Source organism: Mesocricetus auratus, unplaced genomic scaffold, assembly GCF_017639785.1.
Source record: "Mesocricetus auratus isolate SY011 unplaced genomic scaffold, BCM_Maur_2.0 Super-Scaffold_100020, whole genome shotgun sequence".
Classification (NCBI taxonomy): domain Eukaryota; kingdom Metazoa; phylum Chordata; class Mammalia; order Rodentia; family Cricetidae; genus Mesocricetus; species Mesocricetus auratus.
The window spans coordinates 15,518,914-15,544,774 of record NW_024429201.1 but is presented as its reverse complement, the minus strand read 5'-3'; the positions used below and the strand labels follow the sequence as shown (position 1 = coordinate 15,544,774).

Genomic DNA, 25,861 nt, shown 5'->3' with positions numbered 1-25,861 from the left:
TCCAGAGGATCCAGTGCTTTTTCTGATCCCCAAGGGCACCAGGCATCCTTGTGGTATAATACATACAGACAGACAAAAACAGCCACATACCCAAAATCAATATATGTAGTTTTACAAGAGGGCCAGTGTAGCAGCTCAGTGGGTAAAGACACTTGCTTCCAAGCCTTGTGATCCGAATTAGATTCATAGAATGGGTCCATATAGTGTAAGCATAGAACTAGCTCCTGCATACAAATAAATAAATATTTTAACTTAAAAATAATCAGCTGGGCAGTGGCGGCTCACACCTTTTAATCCCAGCACTTAGGAGACAGAGGCAGGCAGATCTCTCAGTGAGTTCGAAGCCAGTCTGGTCTACAAAATGAGTTTCAGGACAGCCAGGACTATTACACAGAGAAACTCTGCCTCAAAAAAATTAGATAACTAGATAAATAAATAAATAACCAGAGGATTTATGGAAAGAAGGAGCTGATAGAATTCTTGGTAGATTTTGTAGCAAGTTGAGGCTTTGGCTGGACCTTGAAGACTAGATTTGGAATAGGCAGGAAAAATGGAGACCACTTGTGCTGGAGCCTGTCCACCTTACTGCCCTGGAGCAGGGTGTTGTGTCCTCAGAGGCCAGCTGCTCTGTGCCAGGTGGGAGAGCTGGCCCTGAGATCATGAGAGTGGGAGAGCTTGTCCTGCCCCTCACCTTTCACCTCGCCTGGGAGACACAGTAGAGCTTGCCCTAGTGTTGTGGGTGCAGGTGAGCCAGCCCTGAGGGCATGAGAGCAGGACAACCGCCCCCTCCCCTTGCTGCCGGCAACCGCCCCTCCCCTTGCTGCCTGCTGCACTGGGTGAGCTAGCTGGGGCCGTGCTGGAGAACGTGCCTTGGTGGTGATGATGAGGGAAAGCTGGTGGATGGACCATCCCAGCTACCACCCAGCCCCAGATGCAGGGCTATGAGCTTACCCCATCATCCACCCCATCTATGAACTGCTGGAGCATGCCAAGAGGCCAGTCCTGCAGACCCGAAGCTGCAGGGTCTCCCTGACACAGAGCAACAACTATGCAAGGGGAGCCCCAGTGAGAGCCCAGTATCCGTGGTGCAGAAGCTGAGGCCTCGAACCAGACCAATGACTCACTGCAACGAACACTTCGAGCAAAGATGTATGGACTGAATGGTATAATGTGTGACTCACTGTGCTGCAGTACAGCTTCCATGCCAAGATTTTCTTTCTGTTAAATATTATTTTATGTTATTTTGTGGGGGAGTGTTACAAGGGCAGAGAGAGGGCGGATACGAGGGGAAGGGAAGATGAATTGGATTGGGATGAAGGATGTGAAATACACAAAGAATCAATCAAAAGGTTTTTTGGTTTTTTTTTAAAGAAGTAAACAGTCAGTGCACTGCTTCCTAATTCTTTTACTACAGTTTGCTGTTACCTATCTCCAAGTTGCTCACCCGCTGGATGTCTACCGTGTAGGTTCTGTATAAAAGGCGCCAGGAGTAGAAGCATTGGGTCTTGAATTCCAAGCAAGGAATAAAGAAATTATTATATGATCATGAGTGAATGACTAAAGACTCTTGAGAGAGACATGAATATGGCTGAAATGGCATCACTTGATGTAGGGACCACGCTTAGCAAAACAGAAGGTCCAAACAGCAGGTAGCAGTAGCAGTTTCCTGGAGTGTGACCACTCCTTCTACAAAATCAAGATGTGCGGAGGCACCTTCTCCACACAACCCCACAGCAGAGGTCTGTGGAGGCAAAGTCTTCCACATGGGACAGCTAGTGTAGGGCTTAGCAACTAGCCTCACTATGGCAGATCCCAAAAGTCTTCCAGAGCAAAGAAAGATTAAGTTCCATAAAGTATATATTAGGTTATGTAAGTTTGGTTTTGAGTATACCTAAGAATGTTCTGATTCTTTAGAAATTTATAATTCACAGCTGGTAGCTATAGCAACACCTCATTAGGCACTCAAGATGCATCCCTTAATGTTTTTTTTCTGTCATTCTTTTATAAAAAAAAATCACTCTACTTGCCATTGACCTCCACACTGTCTTACTTTAAGTCGGTGGTTCACAACTGATCCCAAGTTCAACCACTCAGGAAGTTTAATAAAAGTACACCTCTGGAGATGGTGGTCTAATTGATATGAACTGGAACCTGAACACTGGGCTTCTGTAAAGTTCCCAAGGACTCTTCTGTGTCCTCATTATTGCTCCCCGGTTCATGGACTGAGCGATTTGCCTGGGCCCTTCCCTCTAGGTTTAAATTCTTCATCTCTCTTCCCTACTGCTGAACAACAGCCATTTTATCATGCTCCTCCTGCCTTAAAAGCCTTCAGTAAGTGATTCTGTTGAACCTCTTAATCCTTCTCAACTTTTTTCTCTATGGACACTTGTATAAAATCACCAATGTTGACAGATAAGAGATGTTAAACAAAGGCAGGAGCCTGGGAAGAGATATCAGGCCTGGTATAAGCAGCACCAATCAACACTTTGGCCTCCTGGAATGGTGGACATCAAGAAGAAATGGCCATACCACAACACCCTCAGAGGCTTCCGTGGGTTCTAACAGTCATCCCACTTGGAGGGCAATTTTATTTTACCAAAAATTCATATGTTAAAGTGTTATACCAGTATCTCATCATGTGCTGAGAGGAGGAGCAGTTCCTAGAGGTAGTTAAGATGACAACAAATGGTGTCTTCTTTATGAGAGGGGGACATTTGGACCCACACGTAGAGAGACAGCCAGTAAAGACAACAGCACACACGGGGGCAGTGTTTCTATAGACCAGACGTGACCAGAGATGGACAGCAGCCTCTGGAAGCCGGAGAAGAGGCTTGAATAGCTCCCACCACCCCCAGAAGGCCTAACTGACCCTTGGACTTCTGGTGTGAAATGTGTGAACAAGCACATCTTTATTGGTTAAACTGCCCAGTTTGGGGTATTTAATCCCAAAGGTCCAGAGAGCTGGTGCACCTCCGGCTTCTTGATCTGGGTAGTGTGCCTCTCCATCCACTCTTGCCTCCTACCCAGACTCTTTCTAGCCAGTCAAGCCTGTCTCAACATCCCCAATGTACCGTGTTACCACGTCTGCTCCTGCTGTCCCTTCTCACCACAGGGTTCACTTCCAGCCCCCTCCTACTGCCCCCAGGAAGGAGTCTGTAGGAGCTGAGCTTCGTCTCCCTAGCCACAACTCCCTGTCTCCGGGCACACCTCCACAGCTAGCCATCCCTCCTAAGACACACCGCTACTGGAGTCCAGACCCGACCGGTCTTCACATCCCCACAGCCTGTCTCTCCACCCAGCCTCTGCTTCAGTGACTACCATAGACCACTCCACTAGCTTCAGGCCGCTGCAGTCTGACTGCTCTCCTGAGTCCACACCACTTGGCTTCCCCCTTCCCCTCCTGCCCTCCTCTGCTAGCGTACGGACGTGCTGGGCACACGCGTGTGCCACCCTCACAGCTGCAAGTGAGACGCTCTTCACCCTCTTCACCTGGGCAAACTGTTCCCAGTCAGATGTCATACAAATTGAATAGCAAATGCTCCCATAGCGGCCAATTCTGCAAGCTTCCTACGCATTGGGGTTCCCACTCCCTGGTTTGTGTCCCAGCTCCTCCCTTATTATTGCCCCATATCACCATGCGGAAATAAACTCACTGTATGCATCCTCTGTCTTCTTGAGGTCAGAAGGGATAACACTTGTCACCTTGGCCTCCGCAGCATCCGTTCCTGTGGCCTCTCAGTAAGTGCTAGTAAATGTGTTGTCGTCTTGTCACGGTACCTAAGGAAAATGAAGGTAGATTAAGGATTCTTCCGCAGTAACATTAGGATAATAAAATTAAATCCCCACCTTACACCAAATAAAGATGAATTGAAGATGCAAAGCAAAATAAAAGGCACTTTTAAAGAAAGAAGGAAATGTCTGTGCTCTGGTGGAGAAACAGTTAAAAGCCAAAAGTTCACTATGGAGTAAGAAACGCTCTGCTAACAGAAGCTGGGGGTGGGGGCCTGGAACACGGGTAGCCAAGAGGGGCGAAAGCCAAGCTGAGTTCTAGATACAAGAAGAAAGTAGACAAGAGAACTCTGGGGAAAATCTTCACAAAGACACAAAATGGGAACAGTGAAAGCAATGGCCCTGTGTGTGATGAGAATCCATAGGGGTGTAACATCTGGCTTTCAGAGAGGGATGCCAAATCTACATGAGTAGCAACTGTACTTCAGATGTGACCTTGGAGTCTAGTGACTTCTTAGGGTGAGCTAGAATATGGGGGGAGAGCGTAGTTGCCACCTCCTTGGGAGTATCAATGACCCTAATCTGAAAATGGGCAATATATTTACCAATGTTCATCAAAATTGGTCATCCAATTAAGGGCCATCCACATTCCAGGGACATACAAAAACAATGTCCATTCTGTGATGTCGCAAGAGAGAACTTCTTCAAAGCTCCAGGAACAGTTGGAGTTGCCTCAAACCCTCATGGATGGTGTATTCTCTGTAGCCAAGTCAGAGTGAGGAGCTCCATTAGGGCTCCACCAGAGGGCAAGGGAAGAGGGAATAAACCGGCCCCACCTATTGATTTTTGGTCTGGATAAATTGCAGATTCCAGGTGCTATGTATTAGGACCTGTGACAACTTCAGCGTCTTTACCTGCACAAGCTCTATTGTGTGTGTTCTCTTTAGCCTAATGAATTGTTCTGAATGGTTTAAAAGAATGCTTCTCCTCAATTCAAATTGATAGTTTAAGAGAACTTTGGAAACGTTCCTAGCCCAAGAATCAGGCAAGTTGAATCAAATGTCTTGTAGCAGTCATGCAGTACCCCAATGCACAGTGTCCTTAAAGTCCACATGCAGTCATCAAGTGCATTTTGCCATGGAATCCCTCACAACCAGAGAGGGTTAAACAGCGGAGCACCACACAGTGCTGTCCCACAGCAACAGTGACAAAGTGAGTGCTGAGGGGACACTTAGCTGCATTTGCCACTTGTCACAATCAGGCACGTGGCAAAGCTATTTGGCTTCAGAAACGTACTGCCACTAGAGGATCAGTGTAAAGATACCTGTATTTTTTTCAATCATCTGTTTTTAAACACCTGCCTTCAATCACCCGTCTACTTTTTCCCACACATCTGATAAGACAAATTTGGAGGAAGCTGATCAAATTACAACACAGGTGACACGCTCAAAGGATCTGTATAGTCATAGAGTCTTTGTTACGGCTGTGTTTTATTTATGACTCATGCCACACACACACACACACACACACACACACAAGAAAAAAAACCCACTGTGCCATAGGGCTTCTGCTCTCCAAATCTCCAGCAATTTATTTCCCTCAAATTTATGCTCACATTTTACAGTGAGATCCACAGCAATGGAGCAAGAAATCAGAAAAATCAGCATTGGGTGTCAACAGTTTAACATTCTTAGCTAGCTGGGACAATCTGGAGGCAATCACTGAGAGGCTTTTGGTGACCTTGCCACCGCTGCAAATCACTGTGATCTGAATGAGAATCGTCTCTTCTTCAATAATACATTACAGACTCAAGTGCATTTGTGCATCCTCGGGGGTTTCTCAGTAGGAACTAATATTACTCCGGCACAAACTTCATTCTTCTTATCCCACAGTTTCCATCGATACACTCACAATCCCTCTACAGCACACAACCGAGGGGGCAACCCACGCCTCGTGTCCACGTCTGTCTCTAAGGGCTTACATAGATGCATAAGCCAATAAGTAATAAAGAACTAAATAAAAGTACTAACAAATATTTCTGCCCAGGGTGTTCAGGCCTAGATGCTCACATTCAAGAGCTGTCACGGTAGAAATTAAATGAGAACAGCAGACAAATCAAGCTAGAAGAGGTGAATGGTCAAGTCAAGGCAGCAGAGGGGGGGACACCACAGGTGGTGCCACCAGGAGACCAATGGTGACCCCTGGCATTATCTGTGAATGACTCCCAAACCGTTCATGCAAGTTTCCACTGGAGAAACCGCCAATATAAAAGCAATGAAATACAATGAGAAGTGCAGTGTGTCCCCTCCAGACCCAGAGAGAACACAATAAAGCCATACTGAAATGTCAGTGCTTATTAGACACCTGGAGTCCTGCTGGGGACCCAGTCAGATGCCACCACCCCCATCCTGCCACACACACCACACGCTCATGCGCGCGCGTGCACACACACACACACACACACACACACACTTTATTCCCTAGCATCCTCTTGAGTCAATTGAGTCCCTCACCACAGGAACAATTCAAAGCTTCCCTCAGTAAGATGGCAAATTGCTGGGTGTCATGATTGTACACATAAGGCTACAGTAAGGATTCCGTGCCAGCTCAGTACCAAGTTTTGTGCTCGGTATGACCCATAAACTTCTCATTTCATTTATTCCTCAACTGAATAAAGCAACACTATTACCAGCTCCTGTCTTATAGATGAGAAGCTCAAGTTTAACACATTCAACAAGGCAAAACATCTACTCAGTCCACAACCGTTTGCCCGTCGCTCTGAGTTTCTTCATGTACGGCGTGCATCCAGACAACTGACGCCCCAGAATTGCTGGGACCACTGATTCTGCCAGGCCACCCAGGAACTCAGATTTGAACTAATGAAGGAGACATATAAAGTGGGCTGCTGAATCTGGTCAGCAGAGACTAGAGAGAGGAGCCATGAACCCCCATGGTCAACCTCCCAGACAGCCATGGAATCCAGGGGATTCTATCTTCCAGCCAGCTTCCTGTTCCCAAAGCTACATTTCTATTCCTTCCTGTGATCTCCTATCCTTGGTGGCAAGAGATAAGATGGGGTGCCACCCGCTCCAAACTCAAGGTGTAGCTGTAACAGGGAGAAGCTTGCATCCTCCAGCATTGGCTCTGTTGTTCACAGGACCCACGGTGCCCCAGAGCTTTGCAGACTCCCATAAGACAGCTCCTCTCCCTTCTCCCAGTAGTCACACCCTGGTCACCACCCAACAATACCTCGAGATGATTCTTTATTTCGGTGAGGTCAAGCAGCACTGGAAGCTGAGAACTCGGCCATCTGGTCAACATCCCCTACCTCCACACTTTTGAAGCTATTTCTATCCTCCACGGTGCCTGCTTTATTAAAGAACCAGTTCTTGGCATCACCACATCTGTTCTCTGCCTCCACACGTCCCATTTCCTTCAGCTCTTGCCCCAACTAAAACCTAAGCCTGCTGCTTCCCTTGCACCCCGTTCAAAGGCTGGCCATTCTCTCCCTCATTTATCTCTGAAAATGCTGACTAGAGATGGGATTTCAGTCTTCTCACTGCCATTTCTAGACTTTTCCCCGACCTTGAACATTCTCCTCAGAGCTTGGTCTCTTCCAGTATCACACTGATCCAACCAACCAGTCTTCCTTAGAGTCACATGCCTGAACCCTTGCCCAGCGTTCTCCCTCTTGCTCATCTAAGATTTCTGTTGCAGTGATTTTTAATATCTACATTAAATGCTTGGGTAGTTAAACTTGGAGGTCGAGTTTATTGGACTAAGAGGTGCAGATGCCCACAATATTAGCACAGCAAATTTCTGAGTATGTCAATGAGGGTATTTTGGCATGTGTGCTAGCCATTAGCGAGAAAAAGACAGCATGAAGGTGGGTGGCATCACCTACTAGGATGATGAGATTCAGATGGAGGCAGAGAGAGCCAGCCAGTGCTCAGCCTCCACCCACTGATAGCAGATTACAGCTTCTTCAGACCCTCAACAGGTGGACTCATCAGAAGCTCTGCAGCAAGCTTCCTGGCCTCCACCTGCCACTAAGATTGTATCTCTGGTGCGCCTTCCTCTGCGGCATCAGCTTCTTGCTCTGAGCTCACACACAGCCATTGTTATAGAGTACACAGCCTCCAACTGTGCGAGCCAATGCAGTAAATCTTCTTTTGTTCTATAGGTCCGGTTCCTCTAGAAAGGCCTGCCTACAAAATAATCTTACTTAGCTGGTAAGATCTTACCCTCCACCTGGTCCATCACCCCTATGGCCGCATCCTAGACCTTAAATCATTCATTGCTAATATTAACATCACAGGAAACAGTGATGTTAAACCAAGGGCTTCCACTTTGACTTTGCCCAGTTCTGGGTTCCAATTCAAGCCCAGCCTCTTGGTGGCTGTGACATTAGGCCACTAACGCAACTGACTTGAAACTCAGTTTTGCTCAGCTGTCATAAAAGGGAGAGGTGGTCTTCTAGAAGGCTGTTACAGAGTGGAAATGTGATGGTTACAGGTAGAGGAGATGTCAAGTTACTCAGTCGTGATAGTTGTTATAGGAGGTGGCCCCTGTGAATCCCGCACTGGATGGTTCAGTCCTTTTCCATTTTAAAGTCACTTAGTATCTACTCCTAGCATGGATATGTTGGTCTGAGCATTTTGTGATGGGCAAATGAAAGGATGCCACATTTCACACGAAGCCTGGAAAGTTCTGAACACAACAGGCTATACAGATATGTTTGAAAACCAAGTTTGGAGGTGAGGTGGCGAAATGCTTACCGCACGAGCATGAGGACGCCTTAGCTGTCCGGCACAGCAATAAAAGCTGGGCACGGTAGCACGCATCTGTAATTCCAACACTGGGGAGGCAGAGAGAGGCGGATCTCTGGGACTCCCTAGCCAGCCAACCGGCTAAATTGGTAAGCTCCAAGTTTAGTGAGACCCAATCTCAAGAAAATGAACTGGAGAGCAACTGGGGAAGACACATCAATTGCAGGCCTCCACACACATGCACACATACATACATGTGCATGTGCAGCTACACACACGTGTACACCCAAACACCCGTCATACACAGTGAAGTTCATCACAGAGGTGGTGCAGGTTGGGCTGCATGTCTCCCTTAGAATTCAGGCTCTACCTGAGAACTGGATCCCACAGAGCAGACCTGCCACATAGATCCACAGAACTCTGGTCAGGTGGCCTTCTGTTAGGGGAGCATGGGGACTCCTTCCTGACTTGGGTTCTGTTGAAGGCACGGTGTGCTACAGTCAAGGTGATGGTTTTGTAGGTCTCCAGCAAGTCACAGTCACCTGGATGAACTAATTCTGCAGTGTTGATCTGGGAGGTTAAAAAGTTTGCTTCTCTGGCTGTCACAATAAAATGTATACAAGCCATGCATAAAAACCAGCCTCCTCAGTAACTGAGGCCTGTGGACCCAATCGCCATGGTTCCTCATTAACCAGTCCTGATTAAACTCCCGTTACAGTGTGAACCAGACTGAAGCTGTGGCCCTTGGATGGTTCCATTCAACAGGAAAAGGAGGGAAATTTTCCCCCTCCAACCTAGTGGAAGGTGGGAACAAGATAGAGGTCATGGTGAGTTTATACAGAAGCAGGCTGTGAGGTGAGTGCTTTCAATGACGGTTCCTGCTAGTGCAGGAGACCAAAGCTTAACAGGAAAACTGCAGAGCCTCACTACACACTGGAGCCCGTGTGCCTGGGCCACGCTGCACACTGGAGCCCGCATGCCTGGGCCTCGCTGCACACTGGAGCCTGTGTGCCTGGGCCACGCTGCACACTGGAGCCCGCGTGCCTGGGCCACGCTGCACACTGGAGCCCGCATGTCTGAGCCACGCTGCACACTGGAGCCCGTGTGCCTGGGCCTCGCTGCACACTGGAGGCTGTGTGACTGGGCCTCGCTGCACACTGGAGCCCGCGTGCCTGGGCCTCGCTGCACACTGGAGCCCGCGTGCCTGGGCCTCGCTGCACACTGGAGCCCGCGTGCCTGGGCCACGCTGCACACTGGAGCCCGTGTGTCTGAGCCACGCTGCACACTGGAGCCCGCGTGCCTGGGCCACGCTGCACACTGGAACCCGCGTGCCTGGGCCTCGCTGCACACTGGAGCCCGCGTGCCTGGGCCTCGCTGCACACTGGAGCCCGCGTGTCTGAGCCTCGCTGCACACTGGAGCCCGCGTGCCTGGGCCTCGCTGCACACTGGAACCCGCGTGCCTGGGCCTCGCTGCACACTGGAGCCCGCGTGCCTGGGCCTCGCTGCACACTGGAGCCCGCGTGTCTGAGCCTCGATGCACACTGGAGCCCGCGTGTCTGGGCCTCGATGCACACTGGAGCCCGCGTGTCTGAGCCACGCTGCACACTGGAGGCCGTGTGCCTGGGCCTCGCTGCACACTGGAGCCCGCGTGTCTGAGCCACGCTGCACACTGGAGCCCGTGTGCCTTGGGCCTCGCTGCACACTGGAGCCCGTGTGCCTGGGCCACGCTGCACACTGGAGCCCGTGTGCCTTGGGCCTCGCTGCACACTGGAGCCCGCGTGCCTGGGCCTCGCTGCACACTGGAACCCGCGTGCCTGGGCCTCACTGCACACTGGAGCCCGCGTGCCTGGGCCTCGCTGCACACTGGAGCCCGCGTGTCTGAGCCTCGATGCACACTGGAGCCCGCGTGTCTGGGCCTCGATGCACACTGGAGCCCGCGTGTCTGAGCCACGCTGCACACTGGAGGCCGTGTGCCTGGGCCTCGCTGCACACTGGAGCCCGCGTGTCTGAGCCACGCTGCACACTGGAGCCCGTGTGCCTTGGGCCTCGCTGCACACTGGAGCCCGTGTGCCTGGGCCACGCTGCACACTGGAGCCCGTGTGCCTGGGCCACGCTGCACACTGGAGCCCGCGTGTCTGAGCCACGCTGCACACTGGAGCCCGCGTGTCTGAGCCACGCTGCACACTGGAGCCCACATGTCTGAGCCACGCTGCACACTGGAGCCCGTGTGCCTTGGGGCTCGCTGCACACTGGAGCCCGTGTGCCGTGGGGCTCGCTGGAGGGAGGAGCTCTGCCTTATGACAGAGTGTGCCCTGACACATGAATATGGAGTGATCACAAAACTGCCTCCCCTAAAGCCTTGGGGTTTTCAGAAATGTCACATGCCTGGAGAAGGGTGATGTGAAATTAACAATCTGGAAAAGACAGCCTCGGTTTTCTTTTCCTTTCTCATGAAGAGGGAGGGTCCATCGTGGCTCAGAGCTTTAGCAGTTTCCATGCATCTTCAGTTGCCTTGCTGCCTTTTGAGGAAAATCAAGGCCAGCTGCTCACCTCTCAGCCCCCAGGAAGCAGGAACAGGAGAGGGAGGGGCCAGGTCCCAGTATCCCCTTCCTGGGCATCCTCTGGATGACCTAGCTTTCCTGTCACCTCCCACAAGTACCAGTCTGCTAATCAAACCATCAATGAATGGACCTTCAGAGGACATTCGAGACCTTTATCTTCTTTTCTTCCCTTTCATCTTTTAATTTTTTTTGCATGTTTTAAATTGGAGTTCAGAAATACATCTGAATCCAGAATATTCTTTATTTTATTTACAAAAATGCATTTATTTATATCCTCACGCCTCGTTTTTTAAAAGGTTTGCTCACCTACTTTACGTGCATGGATGGGTGTCTTGCCTGCATGTGCACCTGTGTATCACATGCATGCATTGCCTGCAGACACTAGAAGAGGGGGTTAGAGTCCTTGTTAGCAGCCATGTGGGTGCTGGGACTTGAACCTGGGTCCTCTGATCAAGCAGCCAGTACTCTTAACTGCTAAGTCATCTCTCCAGCCATTTTCATCCTTCGTTTTTTAGTGAGGGCGTCCAGATTTCCCATACTGTTGTGATTTGAATATGAATTGATCACAGACACACACACACACACACACACACACAGACACACACACACAGACACACAGACACACACACACATACACACACTCACACACACACACACACACTCACACACACACACACACACTCCATAGGCACCTGTGCTTGAGCACTTGGCCCCCAACACGTGGTGTTGTTTAGAGATGTTGTGCACCTTTGGGAAGTGGGGCCTGACAGGAGGAAGGAGATGGCTGTGAGGTGGGCCTTGAAGGTACAGCCTGATTCCATCCCCAACTGAGGTCCCTCTGCCACTGAGATATAACAAACTGTCCCACGAGCTCCAGCTGCCACACACAGAGCCACCCCAGCCACGATGGACTGAACTCCTGTCACCAACTATGAACCAAAGCCCCCCTCACTTAAGCTGTTTCTGCCAGATGTTTTGTCGCTGCAGAAAAGTATTAGAAAAGTAACTAATATGCACAGCAGTCAGTTCCCCGTATTGTAGTTATGATACCAACTATATCTTAATATTAATAGAATTTGCAATTATTACAGATACCACAAGTTAAGGACTCAGTTATGTAGAAGGCTCCCTCACACCAATCACAGTTCATATTCAAATCACAAGTTAGCCATGCGTTGGTCCTTCTTAGTCACATATTTAGGGTTCCCCTGAGTACCTTCTCATGCTCACTAGTTTGTTATAATTTATCATAGATATCATTAAGTGATTCAGCATGCTGATAAGCAGAGAAAAAGCATGAGGGCGAGTCCTCCTAACCCAAAAGTTTCCACCCCTGTGGATTTGGGCACCACCTTCCTGGCACATGGACACATCTCACCAACATAGAAGCTTTCTGAACCCCAAACTCCTGGGATTTTGACCAAGCCATCCTCACACAGACATAAGAATGCATTAACTCCATCTTTGCCTCTTTTCTCCTTCCCACAGGATAAGCATGGTAGATTCAAACTTCTTCTTGGGACCTGGTCTTTCTGGTGATCAATCTTTACGAAGAGCCCAAGAGTCAGTTCACTAAATCTAAAACAAGAATGTGTTTCTGCACAGTCATTGAAAGAGTTGGTATTCCCACAAAGAAACAACAATATTAGCTGGTCTTCAAAGCTGTGTCCAGAATTGGGTCAGTTGCTGAATGTCTAGACAAAAACCAACATAAAGAGGCTGGAAAGATGACTCAGCACTTAAGAGTACTTGCTGAGCAATAGTGAAGGTCAGAGTTCAGATCCCAGCGCCCATGTAACAAACAAACCATTCTGCACACATCTGAAACCCCACAGGGAGGTAGGATAGTTGCTGGGGTTTGCTGACTTTCAGCCCTAGTCAAGAAAATGCAAGTCCCAACTTCAAGGAGAGTCCCTTCCTCAAAGGAGTAGTGGAAAGTGATAAGTGAGAGCCATAAACAATTCATCTGGCCATCTGTGCATGCGTGGGCACAAACAAATTGTAAATATTTTAAAGCCAACATAAAAACTGAGAAAATTAAATAAAAGAGTAATTACTGACTAAGCAAATATAATCCTTCCACAAATTGTTCTTGCTGTGCATTTTTTAAAATAACTGTATATGGCCATGGATGGTGGAGCACGCCTTTAATCCCAGCATTGGGGATGCAGAGGCAGGCAGATCTCTGTGAGTTTGAGGTCAGCCTAGTCTACAGAGTGAGTTTCAGGACAGGCTCCAAAGCTACACCGAGAAACCCTGTCTCTGTGAAGATGGAGCATAGCCTTGCTCACGCTAGCCAAGCACTCCACCACTGAGCTACACCCCAGGCCCTGGTATTTGTAAACATTTAACAAATATACATTTCATAGCTACCAATGGGCGCTCTTTTCTGCTTTATAGATAGGAATACTGAGGCTAAGAGGTGCTAACTAACTCATACAGCTAGACACCTGGGTTTTGTAATGATTTGAGCCTGCAGACCTAGCATCAGCCCCTACCACCTGCCAATCTTAAGTCCTAATGAGACATTTCCTTAAAGAAGAAACAGAAAACACGTGAGGCAACACACTTCCGATGCCCGTGAAGAAAGCTGGAAGCAGTGCCTTAAACCTACAATCCCAGAACTCAACAGGCTGATCAGGAAGATTGCTGTAATTTTGCAATCACCCCGGGCTACCTAGTGAGCTTCGGTCTAGCCTCAACTATAGTGAGATCTTTTCTCAGAAAATAGAAACAGCTTATGAATGTTCCAGAAGGATCGCACTGCCCTTGTGTAGATGCAACTTTCTCCATGTGTCTGTGGTGTTCGAGGCAGATGATGCAAGCCCAGAGGCCTCACTTTTTGTTTTGTACATGGAGAGCCAGCTACTCCCATCAACCGAGGGAAAATCTAAGGTGTGCCTCATGCCTGGCCAGTTCCCAGGCTTGCAGTTGCAGAGACACCACACTGGGTCGTGACCCAAGTGCCAGTGCTGAGTGCTGTGACAGGTGCAGAGGCCCAGGTCGTTAGCCCAGAATGACAGCACACAGAGGCTGTCTGCGTCTCAGACCTGATGCCTATGAGACTCATTCTTCATTGCCACAATGATGGATTACCTTGCGTCATTCACACACACACACACACACACACACACACACACACACACACACACACAGGATGCCGCAAGGAAGCTCAGCTCTTCTTGAAAGGCGTGAGATGGCAAATATGGAAGAAATCTGCTTGCAAATACCTCCAAGTAGGGAAAGTAAGCTCATGCTTTGATTAACCCAAAGGATGACCTGAGATGTGCTATTGGAACATCACCTCTGCATAGCCAGGGTCACCGTGTAAACGCTAATCCTGGAGACATGGGGCCTGGCACAGCCCACGGGGGATGTCAGTGGCATTCCTGGATACAGTACTCCAAGTGCCCTCGTTCCTAGGAATGCATGGAGGTGGAAACAGCCAGGCAGCGGAAGGCTGTGTGACAGGAAAGAAATGTCAGCTCCATGTTGACACTGGCCTTTGAGCAAATAATATATGGTATAGCAACCACAATTACTCAAATGTCTTAAGAGAAAACCCAACTAAGGAAACTGAACTTTGGGCTGATTTATGAACAGTAACAATGACAGACTTACAAATGTGAATTTGTGGAGGGTCTACTTGGTAGCAAAGACGATAGATATTTATAGATGGGAAGCTGAACCTTTAAGGAGTCAGTAACTGGCACCCAGGCAGAGAGCAAGAGGCCCCAGGGAGGGTGGGCCTCATAGCTGACACATGATTTCCTCCACTACACCTCACCAACCAACCAACACACAGTCAAAAGCCGGCAGATTCAAATGATATAGACACTGCCCCCTGGTGGGCACAAGCAGATTTGCAAAATCATGTTGCAAAGTTTACGGCTACAGGAAAAAGGTGAGAATGAGCATATTTTCATCAATAAGCCTTAAAAAAATTAACCATATCATCCAAATGAGACTTTAAATATTCTTATGTTTATCTATATTTCACATGTAGATATAAAAACAGACTTTCATATTCTCACACACACACATATATATATATTATTTATATATGACTATACATCATGTGTATATAAACCAACCTTTAAAATCTATTGGACAGATAACACACAAATGAGAGTACTTGCCAATAAGTCTACAAAACTAAACCCTCGATACAATTAGTCACGATGAAAATGTAAATTGAAACAGCCGAGCACACCGACTTACCCTCCAAACAGCTACAATTTAAAAGTTGTCCTCCTTTCTTTCTCCACGTGCATGCCGCGGCATCTGCCTGCAAACAGGGCGTGAGAAATGGCAGTAAGTTTAGAGGGACCTGCTTGCACCCAGTTGGAAACACCAAGCCCAGTGGCTCCCCTCCCATTTCCCGCACCAAATCCTTCATTGTGGGCACATTCAGGATCTTCCCACTGATAGAAGTGAGATCCTTGCTCCCTTGGCTTGACGCTGCCTGATGGGATTTGGGGACAAGCTGCTGGTGCACAAGGAAGGTTATAAATAACGAGGGCAAAGTCACTCAGGAGGGCTGTACCGTCAGGGGGACGGTTAAAATAAATCACTGCATTTCCAAGCCAGCAAGGGATATTTACCACTGCACTCATTCAGGCCGGGCCCAAGAGTCTGCAAATAGGTGCCACAGTTTGTCCCCTAGCTACGTGAAGACACACGTGATTTTAACCAATGAAATATTCAAATGTGACCGGCCTCTGTCAGGGATGACAACAAATTGATTTTATTAAAATTGTTCACAATAATCAAAGGAATGTGGGAAAATCAGGAGGCACCTTTTAGAGATTTCTTTGCAGTTGTTTATTTGTGTGTCATTGCAGGAGTCTGAACATGGCCAACTTAAAGGAGTTCATACTCCTCCTCCACCATATGGGTCCCAGGGATCAAACACATGGAATCGGGTGTGGCAGCAGGTGCCTTCACTTGCTGAGCCTTCTTTCCAGCCCTTTTTTTATTTGTAAGTGTGGGGGGAGGTATGTATGAGCTTATGTATGGGGATGTGAGAGAGAGAGAGAGAGAGAGAGAGAGAGAGAGAAGAGCTACGTGTGTGTGCATGAATATGTGTTTATGTATGGGGATATGTGTGTATGAGTGTGTATATGTGTATGTGGGGTGTATGCATACATGAATGTGGGGGTATACCTACATATCTGAGTAAGTATATGTATCTGTGTATGCGGGGTATACATAGGTATCTGAATAAGTGTAAGTGTATGTATATACACATGTGTATGTGGGGTGTACACACATGAGTGAAGATGCCTGCAGAATCAAAAAGAGGGTGTTAGATTCCCCTGAAGCTGGAGTTAATGAGTGGTCATAAGCTTCCAGCACAGGACGCTGGGGATTGAGTTCCCCTCCTTTGAGAGAATAGTACACACTCTTAACTGCTGAGCCAGCACTCCAGCCCCTGGGAAACTAATGTTTGAGATGAAAAATAAAAAGAGCGCTTTTTTTTTTTCGGGAAAACACCAAATAGTGGATGGTACCGGTGCAGCAGGAGGGCCCTAAGGCCCTAAGGACCTCGGAGGCTTCTGCAGAGGATTCGGCAGCTGTCTTAGGGGCCTCTGTGTCAAGGGTCAGGGCTGCTGGAATCATGGAGGTAAATCTGGAGACAAGGGGTGGATCCCCGTCACCAAGCTGGGCCACCTGGTCAAAGACATGAAGATCAAGTCCCTAGAGATCTACTAGTTCTCCCTGACCATTAAGGAATCCGAGATTATTGATTTCTTTCTGGATGCATCCCTGAAGGATGAGTTTCTAAAGATCACGCCAGTACAGAAGCAGACTCAGGCTGGCCAGCAGACCAGGTTCAAGGCTTCTGTCCCCATTGGGGACTACAATGGACATGTTGGTCTTGGTGTTAAGTGCTCCAAGGAGGTAGCCACTGCCATCCAAGGGGCCAACATCTTGGCCAACCTTTCCATTGATCCTGTGTGAAGAGGCTACTGAGGGAATAAGATGGCAAGCTTCTCACCATGCAAGGTGACAGGTCACTGGGACTCTGTGTTGGTGCGTCTCATCCCTGCCCCCAGAGGCACCGGCATCATCTCTGCTCCTGTACCCAAGGAGCAACTGATGATGGTCGGTATTGATGACTGCTACACCTCAGCCAGGGCTGCACTGCCACCCTGGGCAGCTTTACCTAGGCCACCTTTGATGCCGTCTCTAAGACCCGCCCCTGGCCTCTGGAAAGAGACTGTGTCCACCAAGTCTCCTTATCAGGAATTCACTGACCATCTTGTGAAAACCCATACCAGAGTCTCTGTTCAGAGGACCCAGGCTCCAGCTGTGGCCATAACATAGGGGTTTTCATACAAGAAAAATAAAGTTAATTAAGTCTGCTAAAAATGTTGTTAATGAATTTGTGTTTGGGACACAAATCCATTGCAAAAGTTCAATGTCCATTGGCTTTGCCACCACCGGTATCCATTCTCCCCATGACCATATATGGCTTTGTCCTGGAACACAGCTAACAAAACTAGAAACTGTTTGGTAAGTAGACTTGGAGGAGACTGGGTGGGTGTCATTATGTCAACACCATGTAAACCAGCCAAGGGTCCAGTTAAATCCTAACCCAAACAGTTGGAGGGGTATACATACCTTTCCCTAGCGCAAAGTAGAACACTGTCCCAAGTATTTGGCAGATCTACTGCCTCCTGATACAATGTCCTAAGTACTCTCCCCCACAATCCCAACAATTGATTCTGAGCTGACAGCATGTGCAGCCTACCTAGCAACTCGGGCTCATCTCAAAGATCCTGGGGTCTGGTGTGGCATCCCAACTGAAGGAAAACATTGTCATTCTGTCAAATATATTTGTAGGGGCTGTATTCCGTCAGCTATATTTTTAAGGGCTGTAACTCCATCAGCTGTATTTGTAAGGGTTGTACTCTATCAGCTGCATTTGTAAGGGCTGTACTCTCTCAGATGTATTTGTAAGGGCTGTATTCCATCAGCTGTATTTGTAAGGGCTGTACTCCATCAGCTGCATTTGTAAGGGCTGTACTCTCTCAGATGTATTTGTAAGGGCTGTACTCTCTCAGATGTATTTGTAAGCGCTGTACTCCATCAGCTGTATTCCATTGACCATATTTGTAAGGGCTATAGTCTGGTCTGAAGTCTAGACTTAGCAGGTTTATTTAAAGAGATTTTTTTTGGTTTTTTTTCCGAGACAGGGTTTCTGTGTGGCTTTGGAGGCTGTCCTGGAACTCGCTTGGTAGTCCAGGCTGGTCTCGAACTCACAGAGATCCGCCTGCCTGCCTCCCAAGTGCTGGGATTAAAGGTGTGGGCCACCAACGCCCGGCTTTAAAGAGATTTTTGGTTTTAGCTTTTGCTCTTTTAGTGCAAGAACTGGACATGGAAAGAAACCAGGAAAGGAAGGAACAGAGGAGAGTCAGTAGGGAAATGTCTATGGAATCCAACCCTATCTGCGTTGCACATTCTGAAGTCCCAACAGCTCATGGTTATGAGTAGCAAACTGTGTTGGGAAAATGTGGAACCAGCTGGGCAGCACAGCAAGACCCTTAGAAAGCAAAACTGAGCAAAAATAGATAATTGCATCTGACAATGCAAGTGCTGTGACTGGGGTCCCAAAGAGAGCTGCTGAGATGACCATACACCAACAGACCCCAGCTTCTGGAACCTGCAGTATTCCCTTATGAGGCACAATTCAATTGAGGATCTTGACACAGGGAAATTATCTTGACCCCTAAATCCAAGCACAATTGTCCTTATAGCAGAGATATAGATGAAAGCTTTTTAATTTTTTTCCTTTGTATGTGGTATGGATGTATATGGTCATGCATGTTGGCATGTGTGTGCAGGTGTACATGTGTGTAGTTGTTTTGTTTTTAACTCTTTGAGGTTTCACCACCCAGCTCCCAAATACATACACAGAGATTTATTTTTACTTATGAATGCCCAACCTTACCATGGCTTGTTTCTAGTTATCTTTTTAAACTTAAATTATCCCATTTCTCTTTAACTACATCTTGGGCTTTTTATCTGTCTTCAGTCTTATATATCTTTCTTTCCCTCTTACTCTGTGGCTGGCTCTTGGCATCCTTCTCTCCTCCTTTTCTTGTTCCTCCCTTGCTCTTCTCTCTTGAACCTATATTTCTCCTATTTATTCTCTCTGCAGCCCTGCCTATCCCTCTCCTGCCTAGATATTGGCCATTCAGTTCTTTATTAGATCAATCAGGTATTTTGGACAGGCAAAGTAACAGAGCTTTACAGAGTTAAACAAATGCAACATAAAAGTATGCAAGCAAATATTCCATGGCATAAACAAATGTAACACATCTTAAACTAATATTCCACATTTCCCCCTTTTTTGCCTAAATAAAACTTCAACATAGTAAAACTATATACAATAAAAAGTTATCAAGAATTACATTTACAATATTCAGTGTATTTTTATTTAGCAAATTCAGAGAAAATATTTCATTATCTATAATACCTTAGTGATTCCAAAGTTTTATACCTAATTTACTTTATATCGTAACTAAGGAAAAATCTATTTAGTCTTTAACTCCATCAAAGACCCCAGAAGGTTGTAATATTACCTAACAACAGAGACATCTGGCTGCCTGGACAGTCACCCAAAATTCCTCAGCAATGATGAGGCATCCATCTTCGGCCTACAGGCCTAGAATACCCAGCAGACTTTTCAGTAAAACAGGAAATTTGAAGAACTGTCCAGCCTTGTGTTGTCAAAGTTCATCAGTCCCTTTTCTCTGTGTCCTACAGAATGTCTGACAGACTCTTCTGTGAAGCAGGAATCTGTAAGGACTGTCCTGCCTTGTCTTGGCAAAGTTTAGCAGTTTTTTTTTCCTGTGTCCCAGTTGTCCAGTCCAGCATACTGTCAACAGTAAAGGCAAGGGTAGTTTCTTGCCCAAGTGGCTAGCCTTGTCACATTAAAAGCAAACTCCATATGGAGTTTCTTTGATGCCCATCATCTTTTTATGAAGTAAATTGATGCTGCTAGCAGATGTGTCTCTTTTTCATGACAAACTTTAAATGCTACAGTCTGTAGATCTTTGAAGTGTTTGAAAGTCATCTGTCTAAAACATACTTGTTTAACCTTGAAAACATACATAATGTGACTACAAGTTTAATTATTATAAATTAACTACTAACCTCACTTCTTAATTATTGGCACTGTGGCACACACATGTGTACATACAGAGAGAGAGAAAGTAGTAATCATAATAAAAATACAAAGAAAAATAAAATTGATGATGAACAAAGGTGTCAAGACAAGGCTTGAGAAACCCACAGAAACAGCTGACCTGAACAAGGGGGAGCTCATGGACCCCAGACTGATAGCTGAAAAACCAGCATAGAACTGTTCCATACCCCCTGAATGTGGATGTCAGTTTGGAGGTCTGGTTAATCTATGGGGCCTCTGATAGTGGATCAGTATTTCTCCCTAGTACACGAATGGACTTTGGGAGCCCACTCCACATAGAGGGATACTCTCTCAGCCTAGACACATGGGGGAGGGTCTAGGCCCTGCTCCAAATGATATGACAGACTTCCATGATTTCCCATGGAAGGCCTCACCTTCCCTAGAGAGCAGAAAGGGGATGGGATAGGGGGTTAATGGGGGGCAGGGGAAGAGAGAAGGGAGAGGGGACTGAGATTGACATGTAAAACAAGCTTGTTTTTAATTTAAATAAAAAAGGAAAAATAAATAAATAAATCTGGACCAAAGTGTTAACAGTATTCTAAAGACTGAATCACTGCATTTCTGTAACCAGATGGAGTTTTACTGCCGTATTCCTGAAGCAAGGTAACCCAGATTTGGCTAGCAGGTGGCTCTCTCCAACCCTAGGACTGAGAGAGCCCAAACTTCTCCAGCAGCAGTTCCTCAAATCCCCCTAAGGCCTCATTAACCGTCTAGCAGAGAAAGATTGAGGAAAACACTCCTATAACTTCAAAGTCTTCGCTTGAAAGCAACCTGTTCCCACGCCTTTGGTCATGCCTAGATGCAGGTGTGGTCTGGAAAATGTATCCCCAGACTAATTACGGACAAAAGGTGCAAGATTTTTGGTGGACAGGAAGCCTTCTTTGCCATGGGGGGTGGGGGAGTAATCTTTGTTTTATAAATGCTCTGTAGTGAAGATGGTGTGTTTTAATAATCAGAAAGGGCAGCTAACCATGTGTGTAGGAGGGAAATAGCAGTCCAGGAACAAAGACTCTAGAGAGAGAAAACAGTCACGGAGCTGCATCTCAGGGCCGATGTTCAGGGCAGAATTAGCAAAAAGGCACGAGAGGCGAATGTGATGGAGCGTTTAGTCCTCTTTGGGAAATACCTTCACTCAATCATCAAGTACCATTTTCAGCAGCTATGCATGAGACAGCAACTTAAATGGAACGTTTAAGTTGCCTATTTTAGTCTGTCAGAACATATATTTTAAGAGATGACGTACAACTTGATAACAAATGCAGGGGTATTTTAGCATTTGGAACAGGTATACATTTACTCAAGGATAAGTTGACAGTAAGTTCAGAATGCCCTTGTCCTCACCATCAGATGCTAGAATTTGTCCTAAAGTTGGGTATAAATACACTTCTGTGACTCTAAGGGGTGACAGTTGGCTTTTCCTTGTATAAGGAAAAATTATGAGCAACATCATTTTGTAATTTCTGCTTATTGAAGTATATTACAATGCATGTGTGTAATAGAATACAATGAAATCACCTTAAATTACTAGCTGGATGAGTCCCCAGATTCAACCCCCAGTACCAACAAAACAGAAAAACAGGACACAATGCAATCTTTTAGAATGTACTATAGAGTGCTACTCAATGGTATGGAAAATACATGTATCTTTTTTTAATGTTTGCATTATTTTACATGTACAGGTGTTCTACCATCATACCTGTCTGTACACTACATGAACGCCTGGTGCCATCAGAAGCCAGAAGAGGGTATTGGATCCCTTGGAACTGGAGTTAAAGACGATTGTGAGCAACCATGTGAGTGCTGGAAATCTAACCTGGGACCTCTGCAAGAGCAGTCAATGCTCTTATCTCTCCTGATCAATGTGTCAATTTTTAGAAACCAATTCCCAAGTATTAAGCAGTCATTGAAACACATATAAAATTTAGAAGTCTGAGAGAACCTACACACATGTTATGGTTATCTCTGGGTGATGGGGATACATCTCTTTTTTTCTATTGTTTATTATTTTCTCTCTTTTCCAACATCTCAACAATAAATGTGTAATACTTCAAAATCAGGTTTTAAATAATTTACTTATATCTTAATAATACTTGGGAAATTCTAATGATATGGGGGAAGAGTAATCTAACAAAGTGTACCTAGATTCCAGTTGTGTGTGCATATGGTTGTATGAAATTCCCCTAGGGAGGCATAAACAAGGATCCCCTCACCCCAGACCAAGCAGCAACAACAGACCAAAGTGACAGTTACACACAAGCCTAGCTTTGGGAACAAGAAGTTTACCAGACTGCCTTACAGAATATGAATAAAGGGTTACACACAAGTGTGTGGGTGACTCCAAAACAGCAGCATGTTGTGTGGTGTTTTGCTCTTTTGGCTTTTGGGGGACCCATCAACCCAGCTCCCAAATAAATCACACACTGAGGCTCATTCTTAGTTATGAATGCCCAGCCTCAGCTTATCTTGCTTCTAGCCAGATTTTCTTATCTTAAATTATCCCAACTACCTTTTCCCTCGGGGCTTTTATCTTTCTTTTCTGTTAATCTTAACTTTCCACAGGCAGTGGTGGCGCACGCCTTTAATCCCAGCACTCAGGAGGCAAAGGCAGGCGGATCTCTGGGAGTTCAAGACCAGCCTGGTCTACAAAGTGAGTTCTAGGACAGACACCAAAACTACAGAGAGAAACCCTGTCACAAAAAATAAATAAATAAAATAAAAAATAAAAAAATCTTACTTTCCTTCTTACTCTGTGTCTGGCTGACTGCGTGGCTGATGCCTGACGTCTTCTTCTCCTTGTTCTCTTGTTGCTTCTCTTCCTCGTTTTTTTTTTCCTTGTATTTATACCTCTGCCTGCCAGCCCTGCCTCTCCTTGCTCCTGCCTCGCTATTGGTCTTTCAGTTCTTTATTAGACCATCAGGTGTTTTAGACAGGCAAAGTAACACAGCTTCACAGAGTTAAACAAACGCAGCATAAACAAAAGCCACACACCTTAAAATAATATTCTACTGCATGCCATTAATCCCAGCTCGAGAGGCAGAGGCAGGTGGATCTCTGTGAGTTTGAGGCCAGCCTGGTCTACAAAGCTACACAGAAACTCTATCTTGAAAAACCAAAAAAAAAAAAAAAAAAAAAAAAAAAAGGAAAGAAAGAAAGAGAAAAGAAGAGAAATGGATTAAATCCCCCGAACTGGAAATCTGACGAGTCCAGGATGTCTCAGCTTCCACAGAGAAAGACGGGCAGTAACTGCTTACTCGGAGACAATATAGATGGAAATTAAGAGCAAACACTTCAAAGTAACTACTCTAAATTTTTCCACTATTGGGTGATTTCACACATCTATAATTCTGAAAGGGGCTTTGACATTCTTTACCATGTTTTAGGGCAGTGTTTCTGTGTGAAAGAGTGTTCTCCATGGAAGTTAAAATGTTCTTCATCACTGACAACTGTAAAATCAGCATGTCTGTCAACTTTGAACAGTGTCGGAGATTGTATGCATTCTGCAGCACCTAACCTTCAGCCAAGATGTAATTCCCTATATTAAAAAGGCACATCTGCGGGGTGGTGGTGGCGTACGCCTTTAATCCCAGCATTCAGGAGGCAGAGACAGGCGGATCTCTGTGAGTTCCAGGCCAGCCCAGTCTACAGAGTGAGTTCCAGGACAGGGTCCAAAGCTACAGAGAAACCCTGTCTCTGGGGAAAAAAAATAACACGTCCATCTCATTAGTATGCACTTTTGCTTTTGTCATTAATAAGTGGTAAAACTATATGGACACCAAAGAATTGTTTTAAAACAAGTATCTGTGATTTAACAGTAAATGTGATTTGTTAACAGTAAATATCTTATTTGCATTCCTATTTTATATACTATATAACCAGAGGCTTTGCAAAAAGTAAAAAAAAAATACAGCAAAAAGCGGTTAGTGAATGGGAATAACTTTAAAAGTCCTGCTTTAAAACACACTCAGCAAAAAAAAAGAATTGAAAAAGAAACACACTTAGCAGTTGAAAACTAGGGTGATCACATTATCTGATGCGGGCTTGTTATTTCTGTGCCTAAGTTGCACAGATCCCCAGAGACCAACAGGAACACAGACCCACTAAACTGTAAAAACAAGGTTTTAATTGGTCATCCAATCATGACAGGGACCCCATCTAGCAAGCTGACACAGCAGCCCCCAGAGGGAGTGAAGTCCCCTGTGTACTGCTAGGTTTTAAAGACAAAAGTTACAGGATTACATCAGTAGATACGGGTTGGTTTTTGATTAGTTGACATTTGGGAACAATTAGGAGAATTTCTCAAAGTCATATTTTGGCATGAAATACCTGTGTACCAATTATTCTCATTGGTCAGTGCTGAGAGGGAACATTCTGTGGTTTCTGTGGCTTTGTCTTGTTACTTGCAGGTGGCCTCTTGTTCATAGATATCAAGAGTTTTCAGAACTAGATCCTGGAGACTATAGGGGAGGTTTTGGTCTCCCCTGAAGTTTCTTTTGTGGCCAAACAGTTCCCAGAAACCACGTGTCTAGGAGGCTAATGGCGGGGAGATCTGGAGTTTGTGTTCAGTTTTGGCCCTAGACTCCGGGAAGCCAGAGGATCTGGAGTTTCCTTGTGTCGGAGGCCTACGTGTCTTTTCTGTAACCTGTCATGGCTGCTAAAGCAGGAGACTGAGTGAGAGGTTTGGTCCCTTTATTTCTCAATTATTCGAAGTGAAGCCATTGAGTTTAGTTTACCCCTTTCAATATAAGTAGATGTAATTGCTAAGGCGACTGCAGCATAAACAGGGCATTGAAGGGACCTGTCCTGGAGATGCGGCAATGACGACTTCATGGGTTGTATATTAGTTACTTTTCAGGTTGCTATGACAGAATATCTCCCAGAAGCAACTTGAAGAAGTTGGACTCACAGTTCGAGAGGTACCTCCCATCATACCAGAGGAGGCATGGTGGCAGGCAGCTTCTAAGAAGCAGGGATGTGTGATCAGGGCTCCGTAACTCCTCACTTCAGAGCAGCATAAAGCAGGAAACAGACAGAAGGCTAGTTGAGCGATAAAACCTTATAGCCCACCCATGACCCACTTCCTCCCACAGGGCTCCGCCTCTTAAAGGTTCCACAACATCACTAAACAGCACCACCAACAGGGGACCAGGTCCTTTTGGCTTTTGTCTGCTGGTGTGTGTGTGTGTGTGGTGTATGTGTGTGTACATGCTTGTGTGTGCACATGTGGCTGCAAGCACATGCATTCGTGTGCATATGTGTGTGGATGGAGGTCTGAGGTTGACACCGGAAGGTTTCTCAGTGAATCTGGAGGCCATCAATTCAACCAGACTGGCTGGCCAGTGAGCCCCAAGGATCTTCTGTCTCTCTGGCTCCAGTACTTGGATTACAGGTGTGCACCACTCTGTGGGGCTTTCAAGTACATGCTGGGATCTGAACTTGGGCCCTCATACTTATGAGGCAAGCACCTGATCAATTGAGCCACCTTCCCAGCCCAGGACCAAGTGTTTAAATACTGGACTCTGTGGGGAACATTTCATAATCAAACTGCTACAAATCCAAAAGACATTGATTTGAGCTAGAGCAAGGAA

At 46.3% G+C, this 25,861-nt stretch overlaps 1 long non-coding RNA gene across 1 annotated transcript in view; it reads right to left on the bottom strand.

Annotated features, from left to right (window-relative positions):
* LOC110339256 overlaps positions 1-23,095 on the bottom strand; it is an 89,349-nt gene extending 66,254 nt beyond the window's left edge. Inside the window, exons 1-3 of the long non-coding RNA XR_005869997.1 lie at positions 23,011-23,095; positions 15,281-15,347; positions 3,654-3,777 (exon numbers count right to left, since the gene is read on the bottom strand). This is a non-coding gene — a long non-coding RNA (uncharacterized LOC110339256). The remainder of the gene's footprint in view (positions 1-3,653; positions 3,778-15,280; positions 15,348-23,010) is intronic.
* Positions 23,096-25,861: the final 2,766 nt, after the last annotated feature.